This window comes from Propithecus coquereli, unplaced genomic scaffold (assembly GCF_000956105.1).
Source record: "Propithecus coquereli isolate 6110/MARCELLA unplaced genomic scaffold, Pcoq_1.0 Scaffold23, whole genome shotgun sequence".
In the NCBI taxonomy this organism is placed as follows: domain Eukaryota; kingdom Metazoa; phylum Chordata; class Mammalia; order Primates; family Indriidae; genus Propithecus; species Propithecus coquereli.
In genome coordinates this window covers 4,997,887-5,014,701 of record NW_012147841.1, presented here as the reverse complement: position 1 = coordinate 5,014,701, position 16,815 = coordinate 4,997,887, and the positions used below count along the sequence as shown (strand labels likewise).

The window sequence follows — 16,815 nt, the reverse complement described above, 5'->3', positions numbered from 1 at the left end:
ATTCCCTCTAGAACAACGTCAGATCAGCTGAAACTTCTACTGATCTTACTTTTGCCCTGATTACTTTCTAAAAATCCAACACAAAATTATTCTAGAAACTATAGTATAAAATAACATTGATCTATTATGCTATTTATAAAATTAATTCTAGAAAATTTACCTAATATCGTATTCAGGAACTCACAAACTTTGTTTCACTTTGATCTCCCTGATTTATTTTGAAGAGCACTTTGTTACCTACTTTTTTATGTAAGTCTTCCCTTCATCCAAAATCAACAGTGTTTTGAGCTGTTAACAACTTATAAAGTTTATGACTTTAAGGGAAATTACTTAACCTCTTTGTGCCTTAGTTTCCTTAACTATTACATGAGAATAATAAGAGTACTTATCGTATGGGGTTGCTTGAGCATTGAATATTAATAAGTTAATTCACGTGAGACACATTGAAAGTCTCTGGCACTTCATAAAAATTTAATAAATATTTGGTATTTTAATAGTAGAGTGGATGGTTCTCACACGCACCCACACACATACATATCACACACACACAAAAAACTGTGTAAGAACAGGACCAGTAATTACTATTTATGGTAACTTTCTCTGGAAATATTGCTATGGTACTTCATTATGCCTAGAGTACTTACTTAACAGATATTTTCAAACTTCCATGTAATTGAGGACCAGTGCAGACTAAGTCTTTGAAAATCTCATTAATGCACAGAAATATCCCTGAGTACTCTATAAAATAGAGTTTTTCTAATTGTAGTGCACTAATCACCTAAATCAAAGTACCCCTTGTGCTTTTAAAGATGCAGATGGCTGGGCCCTACTCAGTCCTGTTGAATGAGAATTTGAGGATAAGGAACCAGGAAATACGCATTTTAAACAATTTCTATACATGCTAAAATTTGAAAATAGTTTTAATAGATTGAATTAATTTTGTATCATTATAACTTATTTACAAAGATGTCATAATACCTTACTGTAGTAGCTAAAACAGAAAAATGCAATGTTAGCCTAATTCACTGAAATCAAGGTCGATTAAGGATTATCGAGTGCCTCTGTGTGCCAAGCAGTAAGTACTGAATATTTCATGATACATAAAGCCTGATTTCTTCCCTGGTGGAGCTCACACTCTAGTGAAGTTGCTATGGTCTGGCCTGAGATTCATATTGTAATAATTATTAATCAAATTTAATGATTCCATTATGTAGGAATGAAATTTTATAATAAACCCACAAGCAGAGAAGAAAAATTCTATTAACCAACAAATGTATATAATATGTTTGACAGATCACGTAACAGTGTGTTGATAAACTTTAAGGCAAGAAGAAAAAATATCCCTGATGTGGAACTGAGGTTAACAATGCCATATAAGCCATGGGTACAATACATCAGGACTATGACCTGCAGAGAGCCAAGCACAGAGCTCCAGAGGAAGCCACGTTTATCCTAGTAGATACACTGAGTATTCACTGCGGATAGGGGTGCTCCTGGGTGGGAGCTGTGATATCTGTAAACATAACATTATTCAAAACTTCCTGCAATCTCTTATATTAACATCATAGCTAACATCCAACAGTGAGTTGGGGGGAAGTCAGCCCTAAAGGACATACTGCTCTTATGTGGTCATAAAACTTACGTTCTTCTGGAACCTGGGAGAATACCACCGGAGGCCATGTGTACCCTGGTTCCCCATCAGCTGATCTCTCTCAAAGTTCAACAAATCCCTGAGTCAGTCTATCAGAGGCCAAGAATAGTGTGCAAGAGGAGATGCAAAAGAAAGCTATAACTAAAAGAATAAAGAAACAGTAATTTTCCCTGCTAAGTTGTCCTAGGCAATCATAAAATTTTAACTGAGTGAAATACAAACATTTGTATAACATGAATATTGGACAGTTTTCCTCATAGAAAATAATCTCTGATATTTTACTCTTTCTTCTACCCTCATGACAAGAAGAGATTTCCTTTTTTACATTAAAAGTATTTGTTCTTATCTGACTTGGCTGTGATCAGTTTAGGTATTCAGATGGACACGCAAAAGGATGAAAAACAATGCACATAGTGAGCTTTCTTTAACTCCCAAAGTTTTTCTATATTTGAGTTAAAAAAGAATAGGCACATTTGCATTTGCATTTTTCACCCCTAATTGAAGAACCAGTTTCTAATGGAAGAACATGAAGCTGAAAAGGGGCCAACGAAATAGCTGGGTTTCACAAGCCATGGACGGCTTTCTCAGCACAAACAGCATTTGCGGTTTCCAACAGGGAGTCTCTGTGGCTGGGTTAAGTGAACAGCAACTCAGACTAAACTTCGTGTAGCTGTTCTGACAAGCAGGAAATGTGTAAACGGTTCTAAAATCACCAGAGACTGTCAAGTCAGGGGACCGCCATGCTCCTATTTTGCTGAAGTGACTCCACTCTCCATTCCTTACTCACCTGGTCAGTTTCTTCAGTTCAGAACGTAGCCATTATTCAGCCTAGAACCAACCTTAATTTGACATCTTATGCAAAATATAGTAAATCACACACACAGCCTCCTCCCTAATTGCAGTTATTGTTTTGCCTTTGAGCTATGGGCTCACTGAAAAGTCCTTTAAAAAAAAGAAAAAGAAAAAAACGATAAAATGAAGAAAGCAAGGAAGGAAAAAAGGAAGGAAGGAAGGGAGGAAAGAAGAAAAATAAAGGATGGAAGGAAGGGAGAGAAAGGAGAGAGGGAGGGAGGAAAAAAAGATCAGAAAAATGAGATCTTCAATGGAACAGTAAAGATAAATATTAGGGTACCCTACAGAATGACCCCTCTAAGTGCCCCTAGGGTATCCTTTGTATTAAAGACAGAATAACTCAGTGTGACTGAGACAAAACCAAAACTCAAATTCTCAAGTCTCAGCTTTGAGTTCTTCCTGCTCCCAGCCAACTCCCACTAGGCCATATAGACGAGGGAAAGTGTTTATTTATTGCTCTATTATGGCCTAAACCAGTACTATTTGGCACTTGCTCTCCAAAAAGTTTAATGTCAAACTTCAATTTCATGAAACAACAGGTTTGGTCAAGGCCAAAATGCTTCGAGACTAACTTTTTTTCTCATAGTATTTCCATGGCTGGTGCTAGCCAAAACCCAAACTACATACCCAGATGAAAATAAACATAAATCAAAAAACCTCAGAAACTGTCTGAGCTTAGTGTGAGGAGGGAATGAATGATGGCTTGGGTTAGCTTCTATTTTATCTGAACTATATCCTTGATTTTTATACAAATAAAATTGTTATTGTACTGGTAAATGAAATACACCCCCCTCAACAAGAGGTATCGAGAAATGCAGCCTACTCCGTTAAATGTTAGGCGAATTCCAACGATGGAAGACATATTCCAGCAATTTCCTCCATTATTCCTGGTGAGGGGTCCAACAAGGAATTGAGCTTTATTTGTAAAATATAACAAAAGGAAACCTTGGGTCTCTAGCTCTCAAAATCACTCATGCCTGGAGAAAAAAATGATAGCAGCTTTTGGGAGTGGTATCTTGATGTCAGAAGAAACTGAGTGAAAAATCCTCTGGGCTATTAACATTTATTTTTTGTGGGCTTAGTGACCCTTTTTTTCTTTCTAATATGGACAGGATGAGGCACATAAAAGCATTTATTAAAGGACATAATTTTGCCTGAGAACAAGCCCTGTTTCTGCCCCCACAGGATGTTGGTCCTCTCCACAGACCTTGTGTTGATTACCCTCTGTGGGAAGTAGCGGTCAACTCTAATTAACTAATTTACTTTCAACAAGTGTTTAATTAGGGCCTTTGCCCATATGTTGTGCTCTTTTGAAGATTCTGCCCAGTGTAGGAACTTTATTAAAATATAAAGAATTAATCTGGTTCTCTAACATAGGTCTTTGACCGTGGTGTAGAAAATAATCTGAACTGGTTGACAAGTATTCAATTCAATAACTATATATTGGACAAATTAGAAAGGGCATTAGGCCAGCCACTGTGGGGATAAAATACGGTGACTTCAGAGACTGGAACTGAATATGAGCACCTGAAAACCAAAGTGAATATGCAAAAGAAGTAAAATTATGATCATCCGCGGTAGACTGAGAATAATAGTCAACAGTTTTTGTCTACTCACTGTGTGCCAGATATTTTTTATACTCTACCTCATTCAATGCTCACAAGAACTCCAGAATCGAAATGAATCGCATTTTGCAGGTCAGGGAACTGAGAGAGAGGTCAAATAACTGGCCAGCATTATAGTGGACAGGTTGCAAACATGGGATTCAAACCTGGAAAGTCTTAGGGAATCTCTGAGGTACCTTAAAAAGACAATTTCCAAACTGTAGTGTCCATTAGAACACAGGGGCTTCTGATTAAACTGCAGATTCCAATTCAGTGGGTCGTGGGGAGAGTCTGAGATTTTGCATTTCTAACAAGCTCCAGGTGATGTTCATGTTGCTCACCCTCTGACCACACTTTGAATAGCAAGGACTTAAATGTACAGTGAGGATTTCAACAAACTAAAATGTGGTTGAGAAGACACTAGAGGCTACTGAGGAACAGAGAGGGTCAGCAAGTGAGTCAATGACACAGAGCTAATAAAATTGTGCAGTCAATTCTCAAGTCTAGGGCCTTGGTCTCCTCACCTGTAAAAGGTGTTTCATTAACTGGATAATTTCAAGCATTCTGCCCAGATCTAATAGAGTAAGAATCTGTGATTCTATTATGGGATGGAAAGGAGGGGAGGGATATGAGACTTGGATAAGAATTGCTTGCAAAGCTTGTTAGTAAGGCTGTCAGACCCCATGGCCTAGGCCCCCCTACCAAATTAGTTGATTTAAGAAAGGACCTAGAAATCTGCATTTTAACAAGCACCTTATACAACTGTCATGTAAATGGTCCCCACCCTTTGAGAAATACTGTCCTAGGTAATAGAGAAAAGCCAGTCTACAATTTAGCAGTTTTTACAAATAAAACTTATATACGTGATCCAGATATGGATAAATTAAAGATAATATTCAAGGATAACGATAGCTCATATTTACTGAGTGCATATTCTATGCTACACATGTAATGTTAGATATTTTATATGTGTGTGTATAAAATATCTAGTCTTCACAAAACCTCTGCAGATGTTTTTGAGCTGTACTTCGAGTTATGTGAGCCTATTAATTTTCTTTTTATTTAATCCATATTGAGTTGGGGTATTAGTTCCTTGCAGCCAAAAATACCCTAACTAATTCACGTAGTCTAGGCCAGGCATTGTGGTTTTAAAATGAGTTTCCCCAAAAAGCTTAGTGATTCATGGTAGGGGGAAAGAGTGTCAGACAAGTAAAGTTGTGATAAATTTCAAAACAAAGATTTATTCAAAATGCTATGGGAACACAGGAGAGGGAGGCAAAACTTTAGGAATGGAAAGCCCGACCTAATTATTGAAGAATGAGCAAACAAAATGGGTGGGAAGGGCAGTCCAGGCAAAGGAAATAACCTGGCCAAAGGCACAGATATGTGAGAGAGCATGATATATGGAATTGTGCATGAAGGCAGGCTAAGTAGTAGAGATTATCGGCAGGTCTGTTAGGGCAACAAAGAATGATTTTGTGTCCTCTGGGTCCCACGTGGAAGAAGCATATGGGATGGATACTACTTTGAGTTTGACAGACCTGGGTTCAAATCTCAACTTTGCCCCTTGTTAGCTATTTCGTCCTGAGTGAGATTCCTAACCCTTTGAGGTTTCCAGTTGCTTGTCTGAAAAGAGTTGATGATGTCTAATTTGCAAGTAGTTTACAATTGAAAGATGAGTGTGAAGGCCTTGGCAATGTTTTATTACTTCAATTATGATTACTGTCTGTATGCTCACAATACAAACAGTAAGAAACATTGTCCCTGCCCTTGAGAAACTCAGCATCTAGTTGGCAAGTACAACATGCAAGAAATCAGTTTGCTAAGAATGGTAGATGTGCAGGATAGTATGAGAAGCATGTCTTCTTAAACTTAATTTGGTAATAATATAAATTATTAATTTATTGAAAGATATTACAACTAGGTGATCAAGGTTGTGATAACAGCTTCCGTAGCTGTGTGGAGAATTGATTGACAGAGGCAGAGGCGGCAGATTGGGTAAGGGATTGTTACAGCAGAAGGTGATGAGAAGGTGAGCCAAGAAGTACCAGTGAGTTGAGGATAACTAGACAGATTTGAGAGATATTTAGGAGTAGAATTGCCTGGATTTCATGCCCGAACTAAGAGACTAGCATGATGCTCAGGTTTTTAGTTTAGGAATGTTTAATATTGATATCATTGTCCAGGGTATAGAATACAGAAGGTAGAGCTAGAATCATCATAGTTTTCCCATTCTCATTTTCCTCACCAACGCTTGGACAACAATTAATTATCCCTTGCTCTGCAATCTGTGTCATCAATGTGCAACTTTCAGCAGGCTGCATTATATCCTGCCATGCATGTCTAAACTTTTCTCTATTTGGGGGTTCTCAAAGTACAGTCCTTAAACTAGCAACATCAGCATTATATGGGAACTTGTTAGAAATGCAAATTCTTGGAGCTCATTCCAGACCTACTCAATCAGAAACTCTGAGGCTGGGCCAATAGCCTGGGCTCAAACCAGCCCAGCAGGTGATTGCAGAATCACAAGTCTACAATGATCTTCACTAGGTGTTTTATAGCATCCTGGCTTTTACGTGAGGAAACAGCTCCTGCAAGGTTCTGTCAGATGCCAGGCAGAAAAACTATGGCTTCCCATGGAGAGCAGTGTGGACTTGAGGATGGAACAGCCCAATGGCCCTGACCTCAAATACAGGTAAGATCCAACTGGGAGAATTACAATGGGCTTGGACAGCTCGGTAACTGATTTAGCATAAACTGAGTGTCTTCCCAAGGCAAATCAGACCACTCAGAGTGGCCGTGGCACACATTGCAAAACTACCTCAAGATTAGTCCAGAATAAAAGCCCCCAACTCTGCTAGGAGAATAACTGGGGACCACTGGAATATGTGAGAGGTAATCGAAAGGAAAAATGTTCCTCAAACATGCTCCTCCTGCATACCAGGCCAATCCACTATTCTTATAGACAGGGCCACTCAAACTCCAAGAGACAAATATAATAGCCCATCATGCCAGGTCAATGGGTAGAATTTCAAGGGTCAACAAGCCATGGTCTTAAAGGCTCCAATTACAAACTAGACCACCAGACAGATGCTCAATTGTCTACCGGCCTCTGTGGCACAACTCCATGCTTTTTGGGAAGAGGGGAGGTGGGGGGACTATGTTCCTTGGCTCTCAGGGAAAGATGATTAATCCTATCGTGACCCCTGGGTCTCAGCTCCCAACTGCCCATTAAATATCTGACTAAATGGCATCCCTGGGTGGGCTGCAACTGCTATGAAATCCCTTCCAGTCAGTTTTTAGAATAAAATCGTATGTACAGAAGTATTTTCTTTCTCATTAAATTGTTTATTTGCTCATATGTTGAGCTCTTTTGTTGAAATATAGTTGAAAATATTTAACTGAAACTGTCTTATCTCTGACAATACCAAAACTACAGTTCCAAAATCTCTTTTTTCTAATGACAGGAGGCTGTGTTGGACTATCTGGCTAAATATCTCCAGCTGCTGACCATCAGCACTGCTTAGTTTCTTACAGTTCATCTCCTCCCTGACCCTCTAAGCTAATTATACTCACAGTCCTGCTCAGAGTGAGACATCCATGGGCAGGAGCTAGACATGTAGGACTACCCAGAGGTCAAATGGAAGACCTTTCATCTGTTTGTTGTTTTTTCCCACTCTTAATAAGAATTGTTTAATGCAAGTAGCTGGACAGAAAGGGACCCACAACCTCCGCTCATTCTGACCTAGGCCTTTGGGACACGCACCATAACTGCCTCTACTCCACCACAGTCTCTGGTGCAGCACTTTTGCCACCAGGATCCTTAGAATCTCAGAATATACCGAGTTCTGAGTGACCTTGGGCACATTTCCTAATTTATGTAATCTTGACTTTCCTTATCTGCAAAATGGAGGTAATTATGAAAGCTAAATTAAAGAATGCACGTGAGGTCAGTGTTGCATCTAGCACATGGTGCTGCATAAATGTTAGCACTGAGGTAATGATGATATGACTGTAGTGAACAATGCTGATGCTCCTCCCAGACCCCCAAACGTCATTTTTTGCCATTTGTGCTTTCCTCAAAAGGCAATTAACTAATGACTGTTGGGTGTAAAACTAGGAAAGCTCCAGGATCCATTAAGACCACAAAGATGCTCTGGGACCAAAGAAACAAAAAATGTCACAAAAATGAGCAAAAGAGATCCTACTTGCTTTAACGAAATGGCTTTGGCACAGTTTTATGTGTGTGTGTGTTTGTTTTAAGAAAAGAGATTTATTTTTTACAGTTCTGAAGGCTGGGGAGTCCCAGATGGCTTAAATCTGATGAGGGCCTTTGTGCTTTGTCATCCCAAGGTGTAAGGTGGGGATGGGAAAAGGATGAAAGGAAAGGGGAAGAGGAAGAGGCCAAACTCATTCTTTTATCAGGAATCAACTTCTGAGATAACTAACCCACTCCTAAAGTAATGGCTTTAATCCATTCATGAGGCTCTATTTAATCACCTGTTAAATGTCTCACCTGTCAACACTGTTGCATTGGGGATTAAGTTTCGGACACATGCACTGTGGGGAACATATTCATACCACAGTAAGCTCTAGTCACAGCATTTCTATTTCTTGTTGAGTCAGATTTGGTATTTTGTGTCTTCCTTGGAATTCGTCCATTTCATCTAAGTTATCTAATTTGTTGGCATTCAGTTCACAGTATTTCTTTTAGATTTTTTTTATTTCTGTAAGGTTGGTAGTAAAACCCCCTCTTTTTATTCTAGTAATTTCTTTTTTCTTCTGATCAGTTTAGCTAAAGGTTTGTCATATTGTTGACCTTTTCAAAGAACCAGATTTTGGTTTCATTGATTTTTTTTTTTTTTCTATTCTCTATTTATTTCTGCTCTAGGCTTTATTTCCTTCTTTCTGCTTTCTTTGGACTTAATTATTATTAATCTCACATTATGATCATGTATTTGTCAAATTTCTCCAAGAATTTTGTTAATTTCTGTTTCATATATTTGGGTATATGTTATTAAATGTACACAAGTTCAGAATTATATATCTTTAAGGTTGTTTCTTTTGTTGTAACTTATTTCTAAAGGAAGTGTTTTGCCTTAAAGTTTAGTTTGATTGATATTAATAAAACTATGCCAGCTTCTTTCCTGTTTTAAAAAAAAAAGTTATTGATTTAAGACCTTTTTATTTTTTTAATTTTATTTTGTTTTTAGAGATGGAGTCTCACCCTCTTGCTCAGGCTGGAGTACAGTGGTGTGATCATAGCTCACTGAAGCCTCAAACTCTTGGGTTCAAGTGATCTTCCCACCTCAGCCTCCCAGGTAGCTGGGATTACAGGCGTGAGTCATTAGACTCAGGCTCCTTCTCTACCATGTTTGGAGAACACACTTTGTATGACTTGAATCATTTTAAATTTATTATTTTCGTTCAGAGACAGTGAAAGAAAAGGAATTTTTAAAAAAAATAAAAATCATTTTATGGCCTCAAATGCCTTTTATTGAAAACATTTTCTATGTCATTTTTTTAATTTTTAAGGTTTTCTCCACAGAGGTCTTAATCTTCTTTGTTAATCCCTAGATACTTTAAATTTTTTATTGAGAGGTACTTATTTTATTATATTTTGAGATATGCTATTAATTTTGTAGGTTGATTGTGTACCTAGGAAATGTGCTAAAATGTCATTCTAAAACTTTAATTTTGTTAGTTTTCCTAGATTATCATCCCATCTTCAAAAATCTGTTTTTCCCTTTCCTATGCCAGTTTTTTACCTCTTACTATGTCTAAACTGTTGAACTATGTTAAGACTAATGATGATAATGATTTCTCCTCAAATTTGGACTGAAAATCTCTTTTTAAAATCTCCAACCCTAAAGATTGGAAATAAAATATAAGTTTATGACCTTCTGTCATTAAAAGGGGATGACCCCAAAAGCCATTGTCCCTCTTTTAAGAAGACCAAGATAGCTTTGGGAAGAGGGAATTTTGGAGTCTCATTGGCTATCTAAGGGACTAGGAAGTCTTCTCCTCAGAGAGTATTATGGGTCTGATTGTGTAGTGCTGACCTATATGTGAAAAACTCCAGTTTTTACATTTCCAGGGAAACCAAAATGACAAAGACCCATATATTTGGGTTAAAAATCAGAAAAAGGAAAGAAAAGAGTCATGTACAAGAGGTAAGGAGACCTCTTTTCTAAATGGTCTGGTATTTATAAGTACTTTGATCAGAAAAACCCCAAGTCTACCATATGGGAGGTATTCTGGAATTCCAGCCTGTCTCTTAGACTGTAGGCTTCAAATTCTTGGCTTGTCACACTGGACCAGGTTTGCTCAGAAGATAGACCTATAGCTGGAACAGCAAAGGTGCTGACAGAGGAACCCTGTCCTCCTATCTGGGACCTTGTGGGTGAGAGATACTCATATAGACAGTGGAAGGAAGAGATGGATATCTCATCCTCATCAGGAAAACTGTACATTTCTATGATTTGGCCTATGTCATAAGCATCAGAGTACAAAGCAGGAACTGAGGCCACCAGCCTCTCCAACTCAGGATCCTGCATTTGGAAATCACTTGTGGGACTCTCAGTGAAGGTGGAGTCCAGTTGGAATGATCAAAGGGCTGAGATGGAAGGGAGCTGTAGAAATCTGAAACCACAGGAAAAAAAGAATAAGGATTGGTAGATATTCTGGGTGAAATGGGCATATTCTTCTTGATTCTTCTTGGCTGTAAGAATCTGGTTTGTTTGCTTTGATGATTGCTGTTGCTGCTTCAATTTGAATTGCCCATTCCTGAATGAAACCTTCACTATTGACTCTATCAGGTTGAGTTTCAAAGCTAATTACTTCTGGAGATTTTTATCTGGAAACGTGGTCTGGCCAAACAGAACCTCCAACTCTTCATACTGTTTGTAGGTGAATGAGGTACGTTCTTAATGCTTTATCCAAATTGTGGGACTAGCTGGGTCTTGTGATAATATCAAGTTCATGCTGGAATGATTGATGTTGATAAAAGCGTCTGGCAGGGAAATCTCTGGGCCCATTCTGTTCATCAGCATTTCTGAAATCTGTCAAGAATCTCCTTGGAGTGCCTGTTTTCAATCCTGCTCGGTGTGTTTCTCTGGAAATGCAGTCTCTTTAGTGTCGTTTTATGTTGATCTTAACCTAGTGGTCATTAGTAGTGTGGGTGCTCACACCAAAGGTGCCAATGTCAGTGTTAGTGTCAGTTTACTCTGATGGTAGAAGCCGTTACCTCAAGGGTGGGCCAGTGGCTTCGGGGTCTTGGTAGGGGCAATGGTTGTAGCAAATCATTAGCAGGCACAAGTAGCAGTGTGGACAGTTGGAAGTAGCTCAGAGGACTTTATTTGTGAATAACTAGGGAGTCTTTGAGGTGAGTTAAAAGTCCATTAATAGTAAGTAAAAAATGGAGCCAGAAAAATGTAACAAATTACTAAATCAGTATGAATTTTCTCCGTGACGTTCAAGGTAAAAGAATGGCAGCTGTAGAATGACTTACATCCCCACAGCACCCTAACACCACAGGACCACAAACGAGGGAGCTGGAGGGAGGGTTGAGAACATGGGGTGGGCTGGCCAAAGAAGAACTGCAGGTTCTTGGCCCGGCCCAGAGGCTTCCTGCCCAGCATAATTTAGCTAAGATGGAGAACTGGTCACCAGCAGGCTGTGGTGTAAAGTCTCCCCCTCAGCATCCTGTCCTCACATGCTATGCTTTCATCTCACTACACATCTCCTGACTCCCCTGGCACAGAATACCTCTAAATGAATTATCAAGCCCTCTAGTATGTGATATTAGTTTGCAATAAATTATTTATACAGATGTCTTTATTTTTCCAAATCAATTTCAATATAGCTCAGCCCTGCATAACTCATGGGAAATCCAACTGTAGTCATTTTTTGTTGGGCCCATCTCCTTCCTATGGTTGTACAAGAGTCCTGGGCACTTCCTGGTAAAAGAAGTCCCTATGCCTGTGGATTCTATTCTTCCGTTTCTGATTGACCAAACCCTTGTGACTCACTTGAGGACACTTTCCTAGCTGTGGTCTAAATCTGGTATCTGGGACTTTCAACCAGCTTCCGAAAGCCATGGCACTTCTTACCACAGCTGTTAATACCAGTCCACAAATACCTGGCCACCTCATCTGAGTTCCTGTCATTTTCAGGGTCCCATGTGCTGTTCCTCTGTCGTCCAAGTGTCAAGCAATTTCACTCCTCAAATAGGACCATTCCTCTTCTGGTCAACCTTCGTGACAAGCCAACCTAGAAAAATTTAGCTCTAAAGTTTTATAATAACAATAGCAACAGTTTACATTTAGTCAATGTCTATTATATTTCTAGTATTATGTTGAAAACTAAAATTATAACGTCAATAAAGCATTAAAGAACTTACTATCTAATAAAAGAATCAAAAAAATGGGTGAAAAATGATAATATTCAGTGCTAAGTTCTATGGGGATAAAAATAAGAGCAAAAGAACAACAATGTCCATTTATTGAGAATCTATTATGTCCTATATACTGTGCCAGGCATATACATACATACAGAGTATATCCTTTTTCATTCATCATAGTAAACTATTTTAAGTACATTTTGAGGTATATGAGACACAGAGATTAGGTAACTTGTACAATGTGCTTAGATAATAAGTGACAGGCCTGGGATTTGAATACAGATCTACTGACAAAGCTTGCTGTATTTTAGCTGCTCCCCCACTCCACCATGGTTACATAATAAGAGAGGTTTAACTGAGGCCTATAGAGATCTTCCTGATGGAAATTATATTTAAGAGGAGACCACAAGAATATTTTGGAGTTAAGCTGGCAATATGACAATCTCTGTGTGTGTGTGTGTGTGTGTGTGTGTGTGTGTGTGTGTATGTGAGAAAGAGAGAGAGAGACAGAGAGACAGAGACAGAGAGATGGCGATGGCAGTGGTGAGAGGAAGTAAATGGAGAGGAGAGAGAAAGGAGGGTTCCTGACAGACCAGCAAGTATAAAAAGCCCAGAAATAACAAAGTACATTGCTAATTACTAGTTCTGTCTGCTGGTACTTTAGAGATGCCAAAGATAAGGAAGTTAAAAAGTTAAGGAGTGTAAACTGTGTTCTGAGCATGATAGGGAGCCATTGATAGATTTTAAGATGGAATTGAGATAAAATTTACATTTTGGAAGATTATGTTGTCCACACTATAGGGAATGGACTGTAACTGGGTACATCTGAAAGTGGGGAGGTTTTTTTGAGTCTTCTCCCCAAATGAATATGTGTCTCCTGTATATTTTAGTTATAACCGTAGTAGTATATAATATTTTTGTTGTCTGTATTTTGTACTGAATTCATTCAGATATTTAAAAAGTGCTGCTAGGCAAGAAATGAGAATTAAAGACCAATATCCCTCATGAACACAGATGCAAAAATATTTAACAACATATTAGCAAAGCAAATTGTAAAAGAATAATACGTACTAACCAAAGAAGATTTATTCTAGGTATACAAGGTTAAAAAAATCAATAAAGGTATTTTACCACCTTACCAGGAAAAAAAAGAGAAAATCATATCATTTCAACAGATGCAGAGAAAGAATTTTATAAAATTCTACACCCACTCCAAAAAATAAAAAACAAAACTACTAGCAAACTGGAACTAGAAGAAAATTTTCTTGAACATCTAAGATAATCTGTGAAAATTCTACTGCACACTGATATTGTACTTAGAGAAAAAAATGTTTAGTATTTTTCTTTAAGATTAGGAACAAGGCAAGCATATTCACTCTCACCTCTTCTGTTCAACATTGTAGTGGATGTCTTAGCCAGCCCAATAAGTCAAGACAAATAAAAGGCATAAATATCATAAATATTAGAAACATATAATTAAAGTGGGAAAGTACAATTGCAGCTTTTAGTTCAGATGTTTCTGCTGATATCAACACCATCACCCCTGGTATCTGGTATGGAGCATAGCAAAAGCTTTCTCTCTAGCTCAATGAGCAGGAAATATCAAGAGCATGTTGCTTTCACTTGGCAGGGATAGCAGTAACCTTTCTTATTTTGCCTAGAATTATGTCAACTCTCCAACTCTGACCCGTAATTAAGTCCTCAGGAAACCTGACTGTCTTAGCATCTGCACTGGTGAATTTTATGTTTCAACTTAACTGGGCCACAGGATGCCCAGAGAGCTGGTTAAATATTATTTCTGAGGGTATTTGTGATGTTATTTCCGAAAGAAATTAGCATTTGAATTAATGGACTGAGTAAAGCAGATGGTCCTTCCCAATGTGGGTGGGCATTGGGCAATTCCTTGGAGACTCGAATAAAACAAACAGGTAGAGGAAAGTTAAATTAATTCTGCCTCACTGATCGAGTTGGGACATTAATCTTCTGCTCCCAGCACTCCAAGTTCTCAGGCCTTCAGATCTGGCCTGGAATCTATACCATGAGTTCTCTGGCTCTCAGGCATTTGAACTAGACCACCAGCTTTCCTGGGTTTCCAACTTGCAAACACCATACCATGGAACTTCTCAGTGTCCACAATCATTTGAGCCAACACCTTATACTAAATCTCTTCCTAGATAGATAAATATAGATATAGTGAGGATATATATAGATATGTGTCTTCTATTGGTTCTATTTAAGTTTCTGGGGATCCAGTAGTCTGGTATATATGGGGATCTTCTCTCCAAAGTAAAAGACAGGTTACTGTACCTCGCACTCTATGACATCATTTGTTAAACTTCTTTGGAGTTTTGAGGCCACATATAACATACTTGAATATACTATTCTGACCAATTTATTGTGTGACCCAAAAGGCTGTTAGTTTTGAGTTAAAACTGAAGCCAGAGAAGGCTCTCCAGCTTTTCCAGATGATAGACCAATGGAACCTAGTGGAACCAATTATGATTAAAGCATTTATAGAAGATCAGGAAATTGTTTGAAGTGTACCCGGTAAGTCCCAATCAGAGAATCACAGTAGAAATTTTGGAGGAAAAAAACATAGTTTTTCACAACTAAGTATTCCCCTTTTGGAGAAATAGCTCTTGGCTCCCATTTGAGACAGACGACCAAGAAGGAAAAAAAATTGAGCCTATTTTAAGGATTGTCCTGCTTAGTATGCTGACATCAGCTTAAAATGAACAGAAGTAGCTTGGATGAGACTTGGGAATGAATGTCCTCCTGGTGGGCAGAATCTTCCTAATATGTCTCTTTTTGTATGGTAGTTTGGGACTGTAAAACATGACCATGCAAGCTGCAGTTTTGCAGAACAATCTTAATAATCAATGAAAAAAAACTATAATTCTGTGAGCTTTAAATTTTAACGTCAAACATAACTAAATCTTATTGTCAACTATAGTTGTATAGGGAAATAAAAAAATAGTAAAACTATAGTAATATTTAGTACACTGTAATTTAAAACATGAGAAACATTCAGAATCAATGTTTCTTTGTGTTAAAAAAAGTATTAAGAGTAGTTTGAACAGTTGCCTCTTGTTATATAACTTACAACGTGGACAAAACACCTTTTCTACACCTTTGTGAGTTATTGTAGTCCTTTCTAAGCTGGGATCAGTTTTCAAAATTTTATCCCTTACTTTCAACGTCATGAAATATCTTTGAGAGTTCCTTTAATGTGATTTTTTAAAATCAGTATCACTTCCTCTGGAATATCTTCACCTATCATCACTACCACTTTCCTCATTTATTTCAATAAGTTTTCTTTCATTAAGTTCCTCTGGTTACAAATGTAGAGTCAAAAATGTTAACATTCCTAAGGTCAGCTATTTTTTCTATAATTCCCTTTATATTTGATTTGAATTTCACTTTCAGCATCATCACTTTTTGGTTTTTTTATTGCACTTCCATCTTTGTGGGCTGATTTTTACAATTATCCATTTTTGTAAAAGTCACATGGATTTAACACTGGGAGACAAGGAGGCAACAAAACAACACTTCCATCTGTGTGTGAAATGAAAAACAGGTGTACAATGACCAATCACTGATAGGCTTTGAAAGAAGTGACGCAATTAGTCACTGATCATTACGTGCACCTATTGCTTACAGAGTTATTTGTGGACTGAAGAGGTTGCAGTGAAGTTTGTGTTTCATGCAATCTCTCATAGTTAATATAGCATGGTTACGAAAATTTGAACTGGTATTATTTAACTAAACCACGGGATAACTCAAATCCATGCATATCAGCACTGTACAAAGGGAAGACTGCTAGTACATTGGTTGTCCACTTTGCCTTGGAGGACAGGTAGTTTAAGGTATGGATCTATACTGATCCTTAGGCATGTTTTGGAAATATGATCAGAGACTCAGAAAGAAGGATTTTTGCAAATTAGTTACAAGGAGATTTGGGGAAGTGTCATGTGGATGAGCCCCCTCAGAACAAGTCCAGAGTGTGAGAATAATTATGTGAATGTTTGTGAAAGGTGCCCTCTGTGGAAGAGGCTCTTGATAATGACGTGAACAAGGTGATATACCCTGTGTATATCCAGTAGACCCCTTCCCATAATGTTTGGGGTTTTTTTTCTTTTTTTTTTTATTTCAGCATATTATAGGGGTACAGATGTTTACGTTACGTATGTTGCCCTTGCCCCCCCCACCCCCCTAAGTCCGAGTTTCAAATATGTCCATCCTTCAGGCGGTGCGCATTGCACTCTTTGTGTATGCATATACCCGTCCCCTCCTCCCTCCTCCCTCCT

The 16,815-nt window shown here is 38.1% G+C and overlaps 1 pseudogene; it reads right to left on the bottom strand.

The window, feature by feature from the left end:
* Positions 1 to 10,299: 10,299 nt before the first annotated feature.
* LOC105811165 lies at positions 10,300 to 11,159 on the bottom strand (annotated as a pseudogene).
* Positions 11,160 to 16,815: the final 5,656 nt, after the last annotated feature.